Genomic DNA, 20,458 nt, shown 5'->3' with positions numbered 1-20,458 from the left:
GACATCACTATAGCCAACTGCAGCAGTGTTTGCAATGTTAGTTCTCACATATCTAGGCATCTTGCACTTTTATTTTACCAGCTTAAAGAAAAACTTCACTTTGAACGTACACAAACAGACGTATGTTTTCACCTGACACCAAATATGTCCCATATCGACAGATAATGAGACATCAGAATATCAGTTCTTTCACTTTATTAAAGAATTGTTTGTGAATATACTTTACAGAGCCCCATACTCTCAGACGAGTACCTAGTAGTTCTTACAGCTTACCCCTCTGTCAATATACTGAATTGTTAGATTTTGTGGAAATCTCCAATGTCATGGGATTATACTGTCATCAATAGTTTTAAAACATGTCACTTTATCAGATTTAAGACAAGTTACCTATAACAGGGTTCAGTGAGCGAGCACCAGAATTTATGATAGTCATAGTACTCTTAAAAAGGTCATTAATCTCACTGTATGAAACATACACTTCAATATATTTTCATACAAGGATTGGGACACATATGAATCTCTCTCTCTCTCTCTCTCTCTCTCTCTCTCTCTCTCTCTCTCTCTCTCTCTCTCTCTATATATATATATATATATATATATATATATATATATATATATATATATATATATATATATATATATATATATATATATATATATATGCAGAAGAACCACAGGGAAAATGAAAATACGAAATATACGATTAAGTCCTAACTAGTTTCGTGATACTTCTTCAGTCCTCTGAAGATTGATTGATTGATTGATTGATTTAAAGTTTTCAGGCATCCTGACATCTAAGGTCATTGACGCCGGTAACATTTAATTTATGCATACAAAAATAAAAAATAAAATAAAATGAAAAATAGAATTAAAATAAAAAATAAGAGTATTCAATTAAAATCATGAAAGTTGAATGTCCTGAAAGTTAAATAGTTTTCAGAAGACCTGCTTCTGAAATAAATCTAAAAAGGCCACTTGCATAGTAGGACACATCATTCCAAGAATCTTGGCAAGGATGAACCTGCCACCCTCACCTCGAGCCTCAATCAAATATCTATTACTTAAGTTGTTATAATTGGGGCATTCGGTCAACAAATGCCTCACTGTTAGAGGTACTAAACAGTCGTCACAATACGGTTGGTGTTGGCCCTTCAGCAGAAACTTGTGTGTCAACCGAGTGTGACCAATACGGAGACGACAAAGAGACGTCTCCCATTTTCGGGGCATCATATTATACCTCCAAAGAGATATGACATTTGTTACCTCTCGCATTTTATTCCCATCTAGGCTATCCCATTGCTGTTTCCATTTATTGCAAACCAATTTCTTGATGTCAGGTAAGAAATCATTACAGGGAATGGGATACCTTCTTGGCAGCAACTCGGATGCAGCCTTCTTAGCCAGTGAATCTGCCTCTCATTCCACGACACACCTGCATGTGCTGGAACCCAACAAAATCGAACTGTTATACCTCTCCGTCCGATAATAAAAAGCCATTCTAAAATCTTTAAAACTAGAGGGTTATTAGAATTAAAAACTTCCATAGCTTGAAGGACACTCCTTGCATCACTAAAATTTGTAAAATTACCCTCCTTCTCCAACGCTATTTTCTCAATAGCGGTTAATATGCCATACAGTTCGGCAGTAAATATGGAAGCAGTCAGAGTAAGTGCATCTCTACAATTAAAACCATTACTATGTACTCCAAATCCAACGCAAGCATCAGATTTGGAGCCCTCAGTATAGATAAAAGTTGATCTTCTATGTTCTTTAACATGTTCATTAAAAAAAGACCTGGCTTCTAGGTGTGACATATTCTTCTTATCTCCAATAAAATATTTACAAAAAGATATCTCTGGTAATTTCCATGGAGGCGTTGATGATACCTTGAATGGAAGTACCTTACTTCTAATTATATCCAGACTATTTAATAATCGTTTCACCCGAAAGCCATAAGGTTGAGGAGATTTTGGGTGCAACTCAAAGTATGATGCGTGTCTTACAAGGCTTACAAGGCTACAGAGTTAGGGAGTCCTTGCAATCTAAACCAATACCGAATAACGGAAGACATTCGGTAGAGGTCTAGAGGTAACTCTCCCGCATCAACAAGGAGACTTGGGATAGGCGAGGTTTTAAAACTCCTGTAGACAATCTAATACCTGCATGATGTATCGAGTCTAATATTTTTAACCGGCTTGGGGTGGCTGAAGAATATATTTCACATCCATAACTAATTTTGGAAAACATCAAGGCCTTGTATAATCTTAAAATAGTATTGCAGTCTCCCCCCCATTATGTATGGGACAATAATTTTAAGATATTCAGAGCTTCAACACATTTAGCTTTTAACGCTTTTAAGTGAGAAACCCAAGTAAGCCTACAATCAAATATCAAACCTAAAAATTTAGCTTCACTTGCACATGGTATCCGTTGACCTTTGATGTATATATCCGGGTCTGGATGTACTACCCAGATACGACAAAAATGGACAATGGTAGTTTTACTTGTCGAGAACTTAAATCCATTTATGTCAGCCCACTGGATAATTTTATCAATAGAGAGTTGGATTTTTCTCTTAACCATTGCCATTCTAGTGCCAGCAAATGATATTGAGAGATCATCCACAAATAATGTTGAGAGAACATCCCGGGGAATGACTGAGGATATACCATTAATTGCTAGTGCAAACAGGGTTACACTCAGCACACTCCCCTGAGGAACTCCTTCCTGACACATACTCTCTGATAGAGTTTCCCCCACTCTCACTTGAAAAACTCTATGCGAAAGAAATGACTGAATAAATAGTGGTAGTTCTCCTTTTAATCCTAGTTCATGAATTGTTTTAAGTATACCATATCTCCATGTGGTATCATATGCCTTTTCAAGGTCGAAAAAAACTGTCACATGGTGCTGTTTGGAAGCAAAGGCTTCACAAATAGAGGACTCAAGTCTTATTACCACATCAGTTGTTGAGCGCATTTTTCTGAATCCACATTGAATCGGTGATAAAATACCCTTCTTTTCAAGGTACTACATCAACCTTACATTGACCATCTTCTCCGTGATTTTACATAAACACGAAGTCAATGCAATAGGTCGATAGCTTGCTGCTAAAAACTTATCCTTACCGGGTTTTAAAAAGGCTAAAATAATGGCTAGTTCCCAAACACTTGGGTAACTATGATCATGCCATATTCTATTAATAATACTTAAAATAAATAACTTTGTATTAAAATGTACATGTTTAACCATTGCATATGGAATTCCATCGGGTCCAGAAGCTGTATCGTTGCAAGTAGCGAGTGCGGAATCAAGTTCTCTTTCAGTAAAAGGAGAATTATACGATTCTTCCCTTCCTGTTGCAAAATCTAAAATTTTCTTTTCTTCAATGCTCCTGTACTGGTGACCAGGAGCTGCTACACTCTTGCACGATACATTTGAAAAATGGTCAGCCAGGGCATTGCTAACTTCATTTCCTTCAGTCACAAACTGACCATTCACTTTCAACACTGGTGGTGGGTTCAGGGTAAATTTGCCTGCAATTTTTTTTTATTTTCTTCTATACAGAAGATTGTGGTGTTCTACTGTTAATGGAGGAAACAAATGCCACCCAAGATTGGCGTCTAGCTTCTTTCATGGCACGACGGAACTGTGCTCTACATTTTTTGTATGATATCAAATTTTCATCAGTACAGCATCTACGCACTCTAGTCAGGGATTTTCTGGTGGCTCTGTGCAAGGCTGTTAATTCTGAGGACCACCACGGGACTGGTCGTCTTTTGAATAATCCTGTGGTTTTGGGAATCGAATTGATTCCTGCTGTATGAAGAGTTCCATTCAGTAGGTCTATGGCATCATCAATACTTTCAAACTGTTCTGCTCTCCCTTCGATTTCACTTAGCTCAGAAAATTTAACCCAGTCTGCCTTGTCTAGATTCCAACATGGCGATCTTTGCAAAGGCGGACCCTTGTTGGTGTTTATAATGATTGGTGCATGATCACTAGTATGCCAATCATCTAATGTCCTCCAATCAAAATCAAGAAGGCAGTTAGAGCTTGCATTTGAAAGGTCAATGCATGACAAAGTACCTGTCTGGACATGGAAGTGCGTGGGATCTCCTGTATTAAGGAGTCCCACATCCTCATTCTCCACAATTGATGAGATAATATTGCCCCTTGTGTTTGCCAAAACATCACCCCATAAAGGATGTCTACCATTCATATCTCCCAGTAAGAGAAAAGGTTGAGGGAGTTGTTGAATGACTCTGCTAAATCATCATATAAAATACTATCATTTGGAAGTAAGTACAGAGAGCATATTGTATATTTTCTCCCTATATCAATTTGTACAACCACTGCCTGCAGGATTGTACGTATAGACATAGGTATTTGGGGAACATCTTGACGAATGTACATGAGACTTCTGCCATGGCTCCCTGCTTGTTGATTATATGGTGTTCTATAGCTAACATACTCTCGAGGACTAGGAGTGTTAGAATCAAGATTACTTTCCTGTAGACATACAATTATGGGGGAATGTTCATGAATTAGGAGCTTAAGTTCTTCATATTTCGCCCTCAAACCCTGACAGTTCCATTGCAAAATGAAGGAGAACACTATGGATTATTTTGGAAGACATCTTGGATGAGGTCTTCCCATTAGCAGTTTTTAATCTAACATTATTACCTGTAGGTTTCTTCAGAAGTGGTCTTCTTATGTTGGGTTTTACGTTTGTGTTTTTCTTTGTAACCTTTTGATCTATTTGCTGAAGTAGATGGTGGACCTCAACTTGTATTTCTGATTTATTCAGTCTATCTTCTGGTTCATTAGAAACATCAACAGACAAAACATCAAATTTATTTGATGTCATAACCTTAACGTTTCTAATGGAGGGTGGAGAGAGAGATGGAGGTCTCTCTCTTTTCCTATTTATCGGTGGTGAGGATCTACCAGGTTTTTGCACCTTCCCTACCTCAGGTGCACCTGGTAACTTTGTTTTGGGTGGAACTTCTATCAAATCAGTCAAGGACATGGTCTGAGAGAGGTTAGTACTATTGTTGGTAATGGGGGATGAAGTTTGTATAGAAGTGGGCAGTGCCGGAGTTTTAATACACAGAGGCAAAGCCTTGGAAGGCAATATGCTTACCTTGTCATGCAAAACTTTACTATCATTAGGTGATGTATTTCTTTTCTTGGAGTTACTGGCAGCACTATGTGGGTTTGATGTCTCCTGTGGTATATTTTCTCTTGATTTCAGTGCCTTTCCATAGCTGTTTGGTTTTTTCAGTAGTCTTTTGGCATGTCCTACACTTATGTATTCTACACTGGATTTGTTGAGGGCTGCTTCTTCAAACTTATAAATCTCGCAGCTCCTGTCAGTGGATTTATGGTTTGAATTGCAGTTCAAACAGCTCGGCTCAAGTGTACACTCTCCATGATAAGGTTTGGAACAGATGCTACACATTTTTTAATTTTTACAAACTTTAGAAGGATGTCCAAATTTGAAACACTTGAAACATTGTAAGGGTTTTTGTTTGAAAGGTCGAACTTTTATTCTTTTATTTTCAATATCGATGTGGAAAGGCACATCAGCATCCTGGAAAGTAAGGATAATCATTGACGTCCCAGGAATCTTGTGCACTTTCCACACTGTAAATGGGCACATGGCTAGTATTTCCTCTTCTGTAAATTCATACAGATCTTTACTGAAGACTACTCCCCTTCCGTAACTTGAGTTTAGGTGGGGTTTGACATCTAACATATCCTCATCACTGCTTGTCTCAAGGTTAGACAGTATAACTGATTGCGTGGTTGATTTTGCATGGATTAAGAAGCTATTTTTCCCAAAGCGAGATATATCACCTGGTGCAATGGTTCCTACCTTTCTCTGAATTAGTTTGCTAATTTCAAAATAATTCCCATTACTCCCTTTAGGTTCAGCAACAAGCCACATTGGTGGTTTTGGCTTTCTTTGGGGGAGCATAGTTAAATCGATATCTTTCTCAAACCAGTCAGCAGGTCTATATACATCCAAACTGTTTGGTATCTTATCACATACGGCACCCATGACATTTAAGTTATTAATTTTGATATCATTGATGTTACATATTGCATTGAATGATTCTTCATGATTATTATAAGTTATCCATGAATGCCATTTTTCATTTTCAAGTATCATTCTAATTTCTTTTATCATTCCAGAGCATGTAAATGCTTTATATAGCATATCATAATCAGTATTTATTGGAATTTGGGTAACATGAAGGATTCTTAGTTTCCCTTTGTTACCCGACTTAATTGGTTTTAAAACATTAGTAGAGGGGTCCTTTATTGTTCCTAGGTCGTCAACAGAATTTTCCTTAATGGAATTAGCAGAGGTCGTCAACAGTGCCGGGGGAGAGTCAGCGTATCCAGGGGATGGGGGTTCGTTACTTGAAGAATCCATTAGATGAGAGAGAGAGAAAAGGGTTAGTTTTATGTACCTGCTCGAGAATGTTAGGCCATCACACGTCAAAAAGGAAATTTGCACTCTCCACTATCGGCACAATGAGAGTATACTTCCCAGATGGTCCACTCCATACCCTACCCGAAGGATAGCATCAAAACAGATATAGAGGCACAGGTGTAAGCTGAACCCGCCTGTTAGGACTGAGACCAAGAAACTATGGAATCATCCTCCCCATATCTGTAATGACGGGTTTCCGGCCAAAAGCCGAGAGTCCTATCCCAAGCATTGGATCCCCCTGGATTCCAAAGACCCAACACTTGAGAATAGTTCCGCCAAAAAGGTCCAAACCATCTTCGGGATGGCTGAAATCATCCAATACTCTCACATATAGCTTTGAATGCAAACACCTCCCAACCATGATACCTCCTCCCACTCATCAAAGCAGGCAGCAATAAAGGATGTATGAGCATCCCCGCCGGGGCTACAATGGATGTAGAAACATCCAAACCATAGGAGAAAAAAAAAAATTAATTAATATATATGTACATAATGTATACACATATATGAGGAAAATTTTTCTCATAGAGTTTGGAAAGCAAGACGAAAGAAAGTTTATGAAATTAGGATAAAGTCGAAGTAATATTGAGAAAAAGAAAAAGGTGAAAGAGAGAAATTTAGATTAGAATTGGGGGAGCAATTTCCCCAAGTTCGAGACCCCTCTTGCCCGTCACCAAGCTTCAGCACGGGAATGAAATGCCGTGCTGAAGCTCAATGACTTCATCAAGGCATTCTCTCATTAAGAGGGAGTCCTCTAAAGAAGTATCACGAAACTAGTCAGGACTTAATCGTATATTTCATATTTTCATTTTCCCTGTGGTTCTTCTGCATCTGAGCATCACGTTTTCCTGCGATTTTTACACATATATATATATATATATATATATATATATATATATATATATATATATATATATATATATATATATATATATATAAATATATATATATATATAATGTTCTGATTGACCTAGTTGCCGAGACACACCTCCAGAATGCTCACTGGGAGATCGGAAAAATGATTGCAATGCTTTGTCGACTCATTTGGCACAAATATTTGATTAGTGTAATCAGGGATATGTGCAGGACGTGTTGGGAATGTCAGACTTGTAAGGTTTCAAGGGAAGTGGTTGCCCCGCCGAACTTGAAAATAGTGACCTTTTCTCCTTTTGAATTGATTGTTATGGACCTTGTGAGTCTCCCAACAACCAGTACTGGTTTTATTGAGTGTCTGATGATAGTCGACCATTATTCCGAGTGGGTGATGGCAGTACCCATAAGGAATAAGAAGAGCATTATGATATGCCAGGTGCTTGAAGACCGAGTTTTTCCGGTTATTCCTTGTGTTCCAGTCTAGATATTGACTGATAACAGCCCTGAGTTTATTTCCCAGGAATTTACCGAGTTGTTGGATCGGTACAATGTTGTACATGTGAAAACAACTCCATATAAACCCTCTAGTAATGGTGCAGTGGAGCGGGTGAATCGTACCATTGGTGAGTTACTGAGGGTGATTTCTGGGGAATCTCGGAAATAGGACCAGTACTTATCCCAAGCAGTTCTCAACTACAACCATTCCCACCACACTGAGACTGGCTGCACTCCAGCTGAGAACATACTGAAGGGTGCTCACGATGTTGATAGTATCCTGTTGCTGGCAGCAGAAACGAGAGACCCATCGACTGGAGGACATCCTCGGTACAACCGTTTAAAGAGGGTTCTCTTGTGCTTAAGATGGTGCACCTGTTGGGACACCTTCTGACGAACAAGCTCATCACTATGTTTGAGGGGGTATTCCGTGTTACTAAGGTACACGAGAATAAGATCACCTATGAGCTGCAGAGACTGTATGATGGTGAACTAGTAAGAGCTCACCATATTCAGTTAAAGGCCTGGTTTGAACCTTCAGTTTATCTTATTAGGCACTTTCTCTGGTATCCGAAGGGTCCTAATCCTGTAACAGAGACTTGGAATAGTCCAGGACTCGTGGATGATAGTCCAACTTCCTCTGAAGTCTCTGAGAGTTCTGGTTCTAGTAATGATGGCGACTCCTATGGGGTAGCGAAATGTCACCGTCCTAATAAAGCTATTACTCAGCGTTAGCCCACTCTTAAGCCACCTATGACTTATGAGAGAAAAAAAGCACTGGATGCTTGGTTATATCCTCCAGAAAAATATGATGAGACTCCTGTATTAAAGCCTGAATCGTTTCGAGATCGTTTGGTCCTCGAACTGTGGGAGAACAGCCCCACTGAAATGTGTGAAACTCCAATTTTGTCTCACGAATCGGTGGTTCACTTTCCTGTGCCTGAATTTCCAACCCCCCAGTTCTTAGCTTCTTCTTTCCGAGAGGAAGGTGTCGTTCATCCTCCTGGGAGTTGGGAATTCTGGGAAGTTGCCAGTATTCCGTTATTGGAACTACTTTCTGTTGGCTCCAAGAGTCCCAGTCCAGATTGGTCAAGACCTGCTAGCTTAGAAAGTCCTGATTCTGAATCTGCAGTGTCTATTCAGCTTGATTATGACTTTCTCAACTTTTTGCCACCTGATTGTGATGACCGTCTGTCGCCTGAACATCCCACCTCTAATGGATTTAGTGCCCCATGGACTAGGTCAAAGGGTCCTGTTCCTGACCTACCTTTAGTTCAGCCTCGAGTCCTGGAGTGGAGGCCTCGTCTCACTGACCAGAAGAATACTTCAGAGAGGGAACTACCCTCCATTCCTGAGTCACCTAGGAATTCAAGCCCTTTTTGACATTCTTATGGTAGATTAAGACACCGGTCAGAGCTCGAGGCTGAAGTGGCACAGTTAGGTGCCTCTAACCTGAACGCTACAACACTGTTTGGGTCACCCGAAACACAACCTTCCCCTAAGTCATCGCCTGATTTTTCGGGATTTTTATTGTCCTCTTCTGACTCTACGGATTCTGTCTCTGGTTTACCTCAAAGAATGTCGATCACCCGAAAATACCAAATGTTATGCGAGGTTATTCATCGATTAAAGACACCCATCTTGTACCTGGAGAGTCGCCGGCTTAGCCTGTCTCCGATGCTGCGATAAATTAATAGGGCTCGCCAGCAGACTGCTGAATCCCGGCGCATGTCCCGAGACAGAATTTTGAGACTCAGAAGAAGAACTATAAATCTCCCACTAAATTAATCTTTGAACAGCTTTTGTAGGAAATTTTGATAATAATTAAAATTTTTTCATTAGTCATATTTTGATTCCCACATTGGGGTAGTTAAAAGGCTGTAGAATGGGACACGTTGTGTGAGGAAATCTTTATTTAGTCATGATTTGGGTAATGGTTGCAATAATTGTTGTACTGTAAATTGACTATGACCGTGATAGTTATATTAGATTCAATACATTTCTATTATCCTGTGAAACCTGTAGTCCAGGGTCAATAAGTTTTGTATTCTTTTAAATTGATTTTGGCAACAATTGTTTTTTTCTGGATAGTTTCATGACGGTGTAAACCTGTAAAACTGAAGTGTTTCCTGTAAATAGTGTCATTTATTACATTGTATGGTTATTGGAGCATAGTTGGAAGGGATGGATGATAATCTAATTTTCACTTGTAATGTACTGTATATCTATTGTTTCCTGGATTATCATCTATTCCTATCACATTTTTATTATGAAAGTGTTAAATAGTGTACTTAACCTAATGTAATACATATAATTTGATAAGTAGCTGAAGGGACGGATGATGAATTAAATCTATTTTAGTTGATCATCCTACCTTTTTATTGAATTTATTTTTGTAAGGTAAAAATTTTTCACTTGAATGTACAGAGTTTGTGTGGGTGTTGCCTTTTTTTGGATGGGCTGGAGGGCCAATGGGGGAGGGGGGGTGTGTGTGGAATGCAATGAATGATGGTTTGTGTCAAATAAAGCTTTATGGTTAGGATTGTCTGAAAAAAAACACTATTTTTTGCTTTTTTTTTATAGCCATCAAGTGCCCGCACAAAGAAGTACCTTAATTTGCTATTATTTCTTTTACCAGGTACTGACAGCAAGACCCTACACCCAGTAGGGAGACAAGTAGAAGTAGAATAATAGGAATATAGGCAAGATGAAGTTGTCAAAAGACAAGTTACTCAAGAACTGTTTTGTTATAATATCTTCCAATTTAGGAGCAAATGAAACTAGATTATTCTTCTCATTGACCAATGTTGTACCATCATAGTGTAATTGTTTTTTTTTTTTCATATATCGACACGTTTCCATGGATAGTGGTTCACATATTTGTCCCCAGAAATAGGTGAACATAAAGTGGCATAGAAAAGTTTTCAGTGGCAGCCTAACTTTTAAGTGTTGTCAATGATCAAACCCGGCTGAATGTTCATGCAGATAATGAACAAAAGTGTTGTGGAGTTCTCCTTTAAGCTTGAAGTTTTTCCTGTCATAAGACTGGAACTTTCTCTGAATAATATCTATATGAAATAAAAAGGCTTCGTCTTGATGTTAACAATAAGAAAATTTGCATAAAAACCAGATAGGGCTTTATCCTGAAAAAGAGCCCATAGTGATACATTTTTTGTGCGAGTGACTGCCAATGATTGTAGCTGCCGGAGTTGGCTGCTAAAAACATTTTGTGTCCGGACGCTTAGTGTAGCAGTAGTTTTGTTTGGTGAGATAGTTGGGCTACTCAGGCAATACACACGGTGGCGTTTATGGTGTGCTATAACATCTAGAAGTTTGTAGCATAGCATTAGGAACTTCTCAGGAATGATATAAACTTATTTTTTTTATTTACACAAAATTAAATATGTTTCTTGACTTACATGAAGACAGTATTTCATTCCTGTAACTTACACCTTTGTGTCCTCTTCTCAGCCAATAATTGTTTTTTTTTTTTAGTATCATTGTTTTTATTTGTACATGACCTGAAAACGACTTACCTTTGAATAATATAATGCAATTACGTTGATAGCTGCATCCCCTTGACCAGTATAAATCCATGGGTGGTGCCCAGTGCTCCGTTCTCTTGGCCTGTTACCTAGATTTTTGGGTATTCCACCGTTTTACCTTTTTATGTAGCGAACGTTGGAGTGTGGTCGGCATACAGACACTAGGCAGTTTGGGTGCTACCTGTGGCCACAGTCCACAAACCACTACAACGCATCCACGAAAAAACTCTCCCTGCTAGCTAGGCCCAACCTTTGTCCCACAAACATTACACACTCTTTCCTATTGGCGTCTTGATAGTCTCTTGACAGACCCTGCGATCTCCCTCCTCTTCCCTAAGGGAATGGAGAGATGGTGTGACCTCAGGTTCCAATGGATTTCCAGCCAATGAAACCCTTTAGCTGGAGAGAGTCGAGACTTCTTGAAGTTGATCTTGCATCCTAGATGTTCCAGGAACTGGATCACTTCTTTGGATGCTTGCAGACAAGCCGTTTCGGATGCTGCCCGCACCAGCCAGTTGTCCAGGTACGCTGCTACCTGAAAACCTTCTAGGTGTAGTTGTTGCCAGACGGCATCTGCAAGTTTCATGAAGATACTTGGGGCTATGTTTAGTTTGAAGGGTATGGCTCTGAGAACATACTTTATCTTCTGTAACTTGAATCCTAGGTAGGAGGAGAAGGGCCGACTGCCTAGAAGGTGCCAATAGGAATCTGTCAGGGTCCTTATGTGTTGAAGGATTAACATCCTGAACTTGCTGTTTTCTATGAACATGTTGACTGGCATTAAGTCCAGAATGACTGAGTTTGTCTGAGTCCTTCTTGGGAACACAAAACAGCCTTCCCTGGAATTTCATGGACTTTGCTTTCCTTATAACCTGTATGTTCAAGAGATCTAAGTTATATTCTTCTAATGCGGGGGTGGAGTGTTGGAAAAATTGAGGAAATGATGGTGGAGACTTGTTCCGTTTCCATCCTAGTCCAATCTTGATTAGGCAGTGGGCCCAAGGATCGAAGGTCCAACGATCCTGAAAATGTTGGAGCCTCCCTCCTACCGGAAGCATCTTGTTTCGATTGACCGGAGGGTTTACCTCCTCGACCGCGTCCTCCCGTACCTCTTGAGGGATGTCTAGAGGAGTCCCATCTGGATCCTTTACCTTTCAACCAAAAGGAATTGGTCTGCCTCTCAAACCCGGGTTTGAATGCTGGTGACTCGGCAACTAGCTATTGTGGCACCACTTGGAAGGTGGTCTGTGTTTGGCCCACCACTTGGGGCACCACGATCATGGTGATTGTGGGATGTTGTTGAGCAGGCCAAGGGGGAAGCCTAGACTTCTTCGTCTTCCTTTTAGGTTGGGGACCCGCATCCAGGGAAGACTTCCTCTTTGAAGAGATGCCGCACTTCTGGAGAAGGTTCCTATTCTCTGTGATGGCTCTCTCAACTACCTCCTTGACTACTTTGTTTGGGAAGAGGTCTTTACCCCATATGTTAGATATCAGCTTCCTGGGTTCATGTTTCACTGTTGCAGCAGCGAACACGAACTCCCTACAGGCTCTCCTAGCCTTCATGAAAGCATACAGGTCCCTTACTACGGTGGCTATATGCATTTTGGCCAGGACCATGAGCATGTCTGGGGTACTTCTTTGGCCTGCACACATCTCTATGCAATTTTGTAGGGATAAAGATGCTGCAAATGTCTCCTTCGTCTCTTGTTCCTTGCACGAGAGAAAGTCAGAAAGTTTAAGGAGATTCTCGCTAAATTATCGTCCAGCGATGTCTGCGTCCAATTTCCCTTTTAAGAAGGTTAGGTGGACTTCCTTCCATTCCGTCTCTTCCATAGGCAAGGCTAATGCCAGAGGCCTGAGAAAAGTGCAGGGCATGGTTTGCCTGCCTCCACTTCCTTGGAAACAGATTTAAATGCCTTCAACGTAAAGGGGAAGGCTATTGAAGCAGGAGCAAGAAAGGTAGGGTGTTTCTTGCTCAAGGCGGACACTTTCGAATCCGAATAGCCCGCCTTTCTCAGGCTACTCGACATGAGAGCCTGTGCCTTATCATGGTCGAAAACCATGACCTCCTTCGGTTCCATCTCCTCTTTTGGCATTGCTTCATGCTTTAGTCGAATGAAGCAATCAGAGTAAGCGTTAAAGCTTGGCCAGAACTGGATATTGTCTAAGGGGACGGCTCCCATCTTCTCTGAGATGTAGAGTTTGCCGTTAGTAATCGGCATATACTCCGCATACCTCCAGAGATTGGTTTTGGCGCAGGTTGGGAGGTCCTGGACTCTGGGTCGCTTGTATGACCCTCGGGAGGCAGCAAGTGGAGCTTCACGGAGCTCTCTCTCGAATCTCGCTTCCCTTGCCTCGCCTTGCTTGTGAATGTTCTCCATTAAAGCCGTAAGATGGGCCAGTGCCTGGCTCATGTTGTCCAATGGAGGGGTAGAAGCTGAAGATGTCGACGGTAACGGCTCCGGTGCCGGCACAGATGGAAGGAACTCTGACTCGATGTCATCAACTTCTTCCGGAAGTAGAGTAGACTCCTCCTCCGGATCATCCTTTAATAAATCCTTTTCAGTGTCCATAGACACTTCCGACATCCTTTCCTCCTGGTGGATGTCCATACTTTGCAACGCCTCACTGACCACCGTCTCGATGGCAATCTGGATGCAGGGAGGTCCGGGTCGTGCTTGGGGCACAATAATTTCACTACCAGCTTTCAGGAACAGCAAGCTACGCATCCTATCGTTCGGTAGGTATGGTCCCTGAGATTTTTTCTGGAACCCTCTTACCCACTTGCGTAGCTTTTCTCGGGCCGCATCACTTGACTCCGTTAACTTGGGGTCATCAAACCTTAGGTAACCAAGGTCCGGCAGATATTGCAGACTTGGGGGTCCCAGTATTGCAGGGTTTCGGTAATGATGGTGCAGGGGACTTGAGACATGCACGCTTAGTGACCATAGAAGTTCCTATTCCTATGGTTACAGAAGATCGCATCGCATTTCTTCTGGGATTCCTAATGTAAAGAAAGGAAAATTAAATGAGTATGTGATTGTTTATCTCACATGATAAACAGATATGCAAAATATTAATATTTTAACCATTATAGCTTAGGATAGTAAGCTAGAAAGAAATTAGGGAAGACTTGTGTATCGTTTCCAGCCAACTGCTGTGACCTTCCCCCGCAATATTAAGATTATAGAGTTTCCTGATCAGGGCAAACTCAAAAGAGAAAGGTTCTAACCTCTAGGGATAGAAAAGTGTACTACCACTGACCCTTCTAAAACTATTTATTATTATGGGGCAAGTATTAACTGATTTCTAATCAGAGTATTGAAGGAATTCTATTCTTTCAATATAGGATTGGTCTCGGCAAAAGACTGTGCAAGGATACACAAGGTATGTTGGAAAATAAATACTGTATAATATATACTATAGTTTTCTGTCGCCAGTATATACTATACTGAAAATATACTGGCTACTGTATAATCATATACTGTAGTTCAGCCGGCAAGTAGCCAGCAGGGCTAGCACCTGGTGGCACAGTCTGGCCAGCATGTCGCCGGCTGGGTAGTACCTGGCGGTACTGGTCTAGCCAGCATGCCTTTGACCGAGTAAGTACCTGACGGCACTGGCCCAGCCGACTTGCTGCCAGCTGCGTTAGTACCTGGCGGCACTAGCTGACAAAGAGAGAGAAAGCATGGAGTGAAGGGCGGCCCTATTAAAATGTATGTTTACAATAAATAAGGGTGTAAGTATATAACCTTACTGCCTTCCTCCAGAATGAGAGTTCAAATGGAAGGGGAGAATGCATCATTCAAGCTTCCATCCAGCCACAAGATCCGTTGCCGGCATTGCCGGTTTCAGGAATGTTGATGGCAGTCCAAGCAAGGACTGAAGAACACTCAGCAGCAGAGGGGTCTCCCAACGGCAGCCGTCACAGCCGGCACAACCTTTCCCGGAGCCTTGTGTCCACAAGGGAAAGACTGAGTGACTAAACAGCTGCTTATGTAGGAGCCTGGCCGGCACCGCAACCTACCCAGCAAGCGATGAGATTGCAGGACAACGGCCACGAGATTGCGATGGCTAAACCATCGCTAAAGGACAGAGAGGGGAAGGGAAAAGGGTCCTGTATCAAGTGTAGAAGAAGGCGGCAGGATTGCTGCCACTTCCACACAAGAGTGAAACAATGTTTCAGTATTGGCGCCATCCTAAGCGACAGAAGAATATCTATTCTTCAGCCTAGGGTCTGCCGAATCTATCAAGTGTAGAAGAAAGCGGCAAGATTCCTGCCACTTCCACACGAGTGAAACAATGTTTCAGTATCGGCGCCATCCTAGGCTGCAGAAGAATATCTATATTCAGCCTACTGTCTGCCGAAACAGGACTAGTCTTCTAGACCACAGGCGAGAAGGTGGCGGCATCATATTACCACTTCAGGTGCAGCTTAGGGAGGCTTAGCCTCCTATGCCGGCAGCTGTAAGCCGGCAGGGGAGTGACTACTCGCCCTGCTGCTCTGCTGTCGGCAGAAAGACTGAATACTCTAAGGTTCTGTTGAAAACCAAAGCCGGGATCTCGCCGGCAAAGGTAGGAGACAGAAAACCCTAGCCTAGTCAAGCCAGAGTAAACTACTCTAGGGCAAGACCAGATAGGGTTGTCGCGTATGGTGGCACTCAGAGGGAAGGAGGGATTACCCTTATATCTCCATAGGACACAAGTATCGAGTTATATAATTCTAGGAGATGTACTATCTCCCGTTGAATTGATAAAACGATACACGAGGGTAAACGGGGATAATATCTGAAAGTAAACTACAGCGCATAGGCTAGGTAGCCTAGCGCGAGACGAGATCTCGGTTACCTAAATCGCCGAAACTCTAACGTATATGATCGACAAAAGGAAGGGGAAATTATAAGTATAAAATATATATCTTTACTAGTATAATTGTGCCTAAATAGCTTTCATAATTTATTAATGCTATTACAACCGGGAAAGTCGTTCTGCTAACTAAATAACACATGCATAACGAACGACAGCGCCCATGGCGCCTCCGGTGACAGGCCTAGCTCCTTAACACAATAAATTACACTGTAAAGAATAAATACTCAACTTTCCAGAGGTAGAAGAAGCTGGAGATTGCATATTTAATCCTCACAAAAGCGATCAAAAATGTTAGATCAACAGGGAAAACCACCGTGCGAATTCGCTACAAAAATAGGAATGAGCGCCGTCTTGGATACTCGTAGTAGTACAGGAGGAAGGGTAACCTTGATAAGGGCCCCCTTTCTATTTTTCACCACTCTTCCCCCTCAAAACGAAAACGCTATTCAAGGTGAAGATTTCTATGTGTCGTATCAAGATATACGTCCCCTGATATTATGCAATATCCTTAAGAGAAATTTTAAGGATATTCGTGCCAGGAGTTGGAATTCTGGAGACCTAAAGGTCAATTCTCTGGGAATATCACTGTAGCCAAATATCCCTTAGAAAGCTACCTATAGGAACCTTCCATCAGGACGACATGGCTTGAGCCCAAAAATTCTTTTAGTTATCAACACATAATCCATTAACGCCCCTTCTACCACTCTTCCGTTTGCCGCTCTTATCCATGTATACTTGTCTTTAATATAACATGTTTTACTATTATTTTACGCCCTTCCGCATCAAAAGAAAGAAGACATAAATAACCCTATTCATAAACATTATCCTAACAACACAAAAACAGTTGACTCTCTTAACCACAACCCATGTTTCATAAATATTCTCTTTCAATCCTTTATAAGCAGCCCATGAGACGCCACCTGATCTAAGAGAATGCAAAGAAAACTTGCTAATGATAACGGACAGTGAAAAAGCTCTTTTAAACTCATCACGTAGATTTGAGTAATTTTATGTTGTGACTACTGAATGTTGTTAATCAATATTGCAGCTGCTCACTTACTTGGAATATACAATGAATATTAGTGGTTTCTCAATCCCAGCATATTCGTCGACTCATCAACGGGATTCTGAATGAGACGTCTATATTATAAGATACATTTATTTCCAGCTACATTACTGCTACTTCTGTCAGCAAGCTTTACAAACGTCTCAGCTCCGACTCGTGATTCTTGTATATGAAATACAAAATTAACAAATGAGCATCACTCTAAAAGATTCAAATTTCTTCTGTTGTATAAACGTAAGAGGGATCCCATCCTATCTTTGAGGTAACTTATACAGGATTCAATAATTTATAACATAATCTACTACACTCATCAACCCCGTTGAAACACATTCTATTAGGCAACATTACTTTCAATACACATAACACTTATTGTATCATACTACAAATTATACATAATACATAAGAGCCTCCTCCCCCTTAATTATACATTGTATAAAACTTTGCAAATGTAATCTCTCAGTGGGCTTCCCTCTATTAATCCTATTGGGAAGAACTCTTACTTCATCTAGTACATGAAAACCAGTTGTGCTGTTCTATATAACAAAAGGAACTTTGATACATGGAAAAACGGATTTTGAGCCAAGCAAAAAATCTATTTTTGGGAGAGATAGCCATGTCGTCCTGATGGAAGGTTCCTTCAGTAGCTTCCTAGGGTATATTTGACTACAGTGGATATTCCCAGAGAATTAAACTAAAGGTCTCCAGAAGTCTGACTTCTGGCGTGAATATCCTTAAAGATGCCTTTTAGGATATCGCATAATAACAGGGGACGTATTCTTGACAAACCACATAGCTATCTGCACCCCACATAGCGTTTATGCTTCGAGGGGGAATAAGTGGCAAGATAAGGGAGGAGCCATTACAAAGTTCTCCTCCTCCGTTACTGTTATGGGCACTCGGATGACGTCATACCCGTCGCCATCTTGGATGACGTAGCATCCGCCCGCCATTTCATTTCTTTTAGCGTTCGGCCAATACCTCCAGATACAGTAAGATAGGGAGGGAGCCTGCTAAGGCCTTTCCAAGAAAGGAGGGCGGGTCCATCAGGACGACATGGCTATCTCACAAAAAAATAGATTTTTCGTGTCGCTCGATATCCGTTTTTTTGGGCTCAGGTCATGTCGTCCTGAGGGAAGTTTACCAAAGCATTAATGTATCGTGGATTTCCCAGTTTTGCCTTCAACGTCCAGAAAATATTTCCTTGGTCTTTAGGACCTAAGAGACCTACGACAACACCGTTATAGTCGTTTCTGCTCAACATATATTATGTTAGTGCTTCCTGCCCCCTACAGGGAAGAGTCGAACCAGACTCAGGAAAAGTCTCGAAGTTGCATGTTACACTGAACCGTCCCAGCCGTCTAAGGGGGCATGCAGGCCTCATTGCATGTCGGTAGCCCGAGTTTGTATCGGGTCGGAACAAGTTGTATTTCAATGGAAAGGTTTGTGTAAGCATAGGAACAAAGGTATCATTATTGTTCAATACATCATGCAGAAGAAGGGTAGAAAAATACTCTCACAGTTTCTTTATTAAAATGTTTTAGGGAGAAAAAAAGATGCATAAAACCATCTTACATTTACTTAAATAAATAAATGAGGATGAGCATACATGTGAAAATGTAAAATTTGAGCATACATGTAAATAGTATAAAATTGTAATTGAGAATCAGTTACATAACATAGGCACCTTGACATAAACAGAAATATTTGTAGTACCTGAAAAGGAAAACTTGCCACACACTTCAATATCCGTATGGAATTGTAATGTCTTTCTGAGAATGTCTCAATATACACTCGTGTACAAGACACGCAGCACTAGTGTTCAGTGTATGTTATATCACCTTGGTATATTAGAACAGTCCATATCGCCATCACGATGACGATCACTACTCAGTTGTGCACTAGGGCCAACATATACACCCTTTAGGATTTTGTAAGTCCCATAAAATTCACTGTTCCTCGCAGCACTAAGCGGCAGGTTTTAGAACACTACCTGCCGCCACCACATATCGCTTGACTTCTTGCACTTCCTTCGCGTAGTGCTTAAAGAACACTCTGGATGACTTCCATCCAGTAAAAGAGCAAAGACTTTCAAAGACCATTAGTTGGAAGAAGTTCAGGGAAGAGGCGACCTTCCTAGGATCATGACCTGCGGGTGTACTGTCAGGATCCTCTCTGCGAATGAAGTAGGTGATCTTCGGCCGTAGTTGTTCAAGTGACAGGTTTGAACCCGATGTTTCTCCTTTAAAGTGTTGTCCTCTTCCGAAGCCTGAAGTTCTGCGAAGATAGACCTTTAGACTCTCCACTGGACACAGAGAGGCATCTTCCTTCAGAGGGCAGATTCTCCAAGGACCCCATCTCTTTGTGGGTAACTCGTTCTTGGCCAGAAACGTTGGGTCGGGAAAGAGGGTGAGCTCCCCCGTGTCAGCGAAGCTGATGTGGCCCTCTTCCCTAAATAATGCCACAATTTCAATAACTCTAGCCCGAGGCTAAAGTGAACAAGAAAATAACTTTCTTGGTCAAATCTTCCAGAGGGCAAGTTTTGTTGTCCAAGCCTGAGGCAAAATGTAGCACTTTGTCAAGAGACCATGAAATAGGTCTAAGAGGGGCCACTGGTCTAAGTCTAGCACAGGCCTTCGGCACCTTACTAAAGATTTCATTAGACAAGTCTATTTGGAAGGCATACAGCAAGGGTCTTGTCAGGGTAGATTTACACGTAGTGATCGTGTTGGCTGCTAAACCTTGTTGATGAAGGTGGATAAAGAAGGACAGGCAGAAATACATCGTGATTTCCTTCGGATTCTTTGCCTTGACAAATGTTACCCATTTCTTCCAAGATGACTCGTATTGCCTTCTGGTAGATTTTGACTTATATTCCTCCAAGAAGTCTAGGCTAATCTTCGAGATTCCAAACCATTTCTTTATGGCAAGGGAGAGAAAATCATGAGATGAAGGGCTCTGGTTTTCTGTGATGAAGCGAAGACAGTCGACTTCTGAACTTGTTGAGACAGAACTGGGTCCGGCAGTGGAATCAGCTTCGGTTGCAATTCCAGAACCAGGGGGAACCAATTGCTCCGGGGCCACTTGGGAGCCATTATGGCTGCCGTT

The 20,458-nt window shown here is 41.3% G+C and overlaps 1 protein-coding gene across 3 annotated transcripts in view; it reads right to left on the bottom strand.

Moving 5' to 3' along the window:
* LOC137657073 (uncharacterized) overlaps nt 1-20,458 on the bottom strand; it is a 169,674-nt gene that overhangs the window by 66,019 nt on the left and 83,197 nt on the right. For 2 of the 3 annotated variants that reach the window (XR_011047097.1, XR_011047096.1), the window contains exon 2: nt 17,348-17,515. The exons of the other annotated variant lie outside the window; for it this stretch is intronic. The gene's annotated coding sequence lies outside the window, so the exon portion shown is untranslated. The remainder of the gene's footprint in view (nt 1-17,347; nt 17,516-20,458) is intronic. 3 annotated transcript variants of the gene reach the window in all.

This window comes from Palaemon carinicauda, chromosome 18 (assembly GCF_036898095.1).
Source record: "Palaemon carinicauda isolate YSFRI2023 chromosome 18, ASM3689809v2, whole genome shotgun sequence".
Classification (NCBI taxonomy): Eukaryota; Metazoa; Arthropoda; class Malacostraca; order Decapoda; family Palaemonidae; genus Palaemon; species Palaemon carinicauda.
This window is presented reverse-complemented; position numbering and strand designations above follow the sequence as displayed.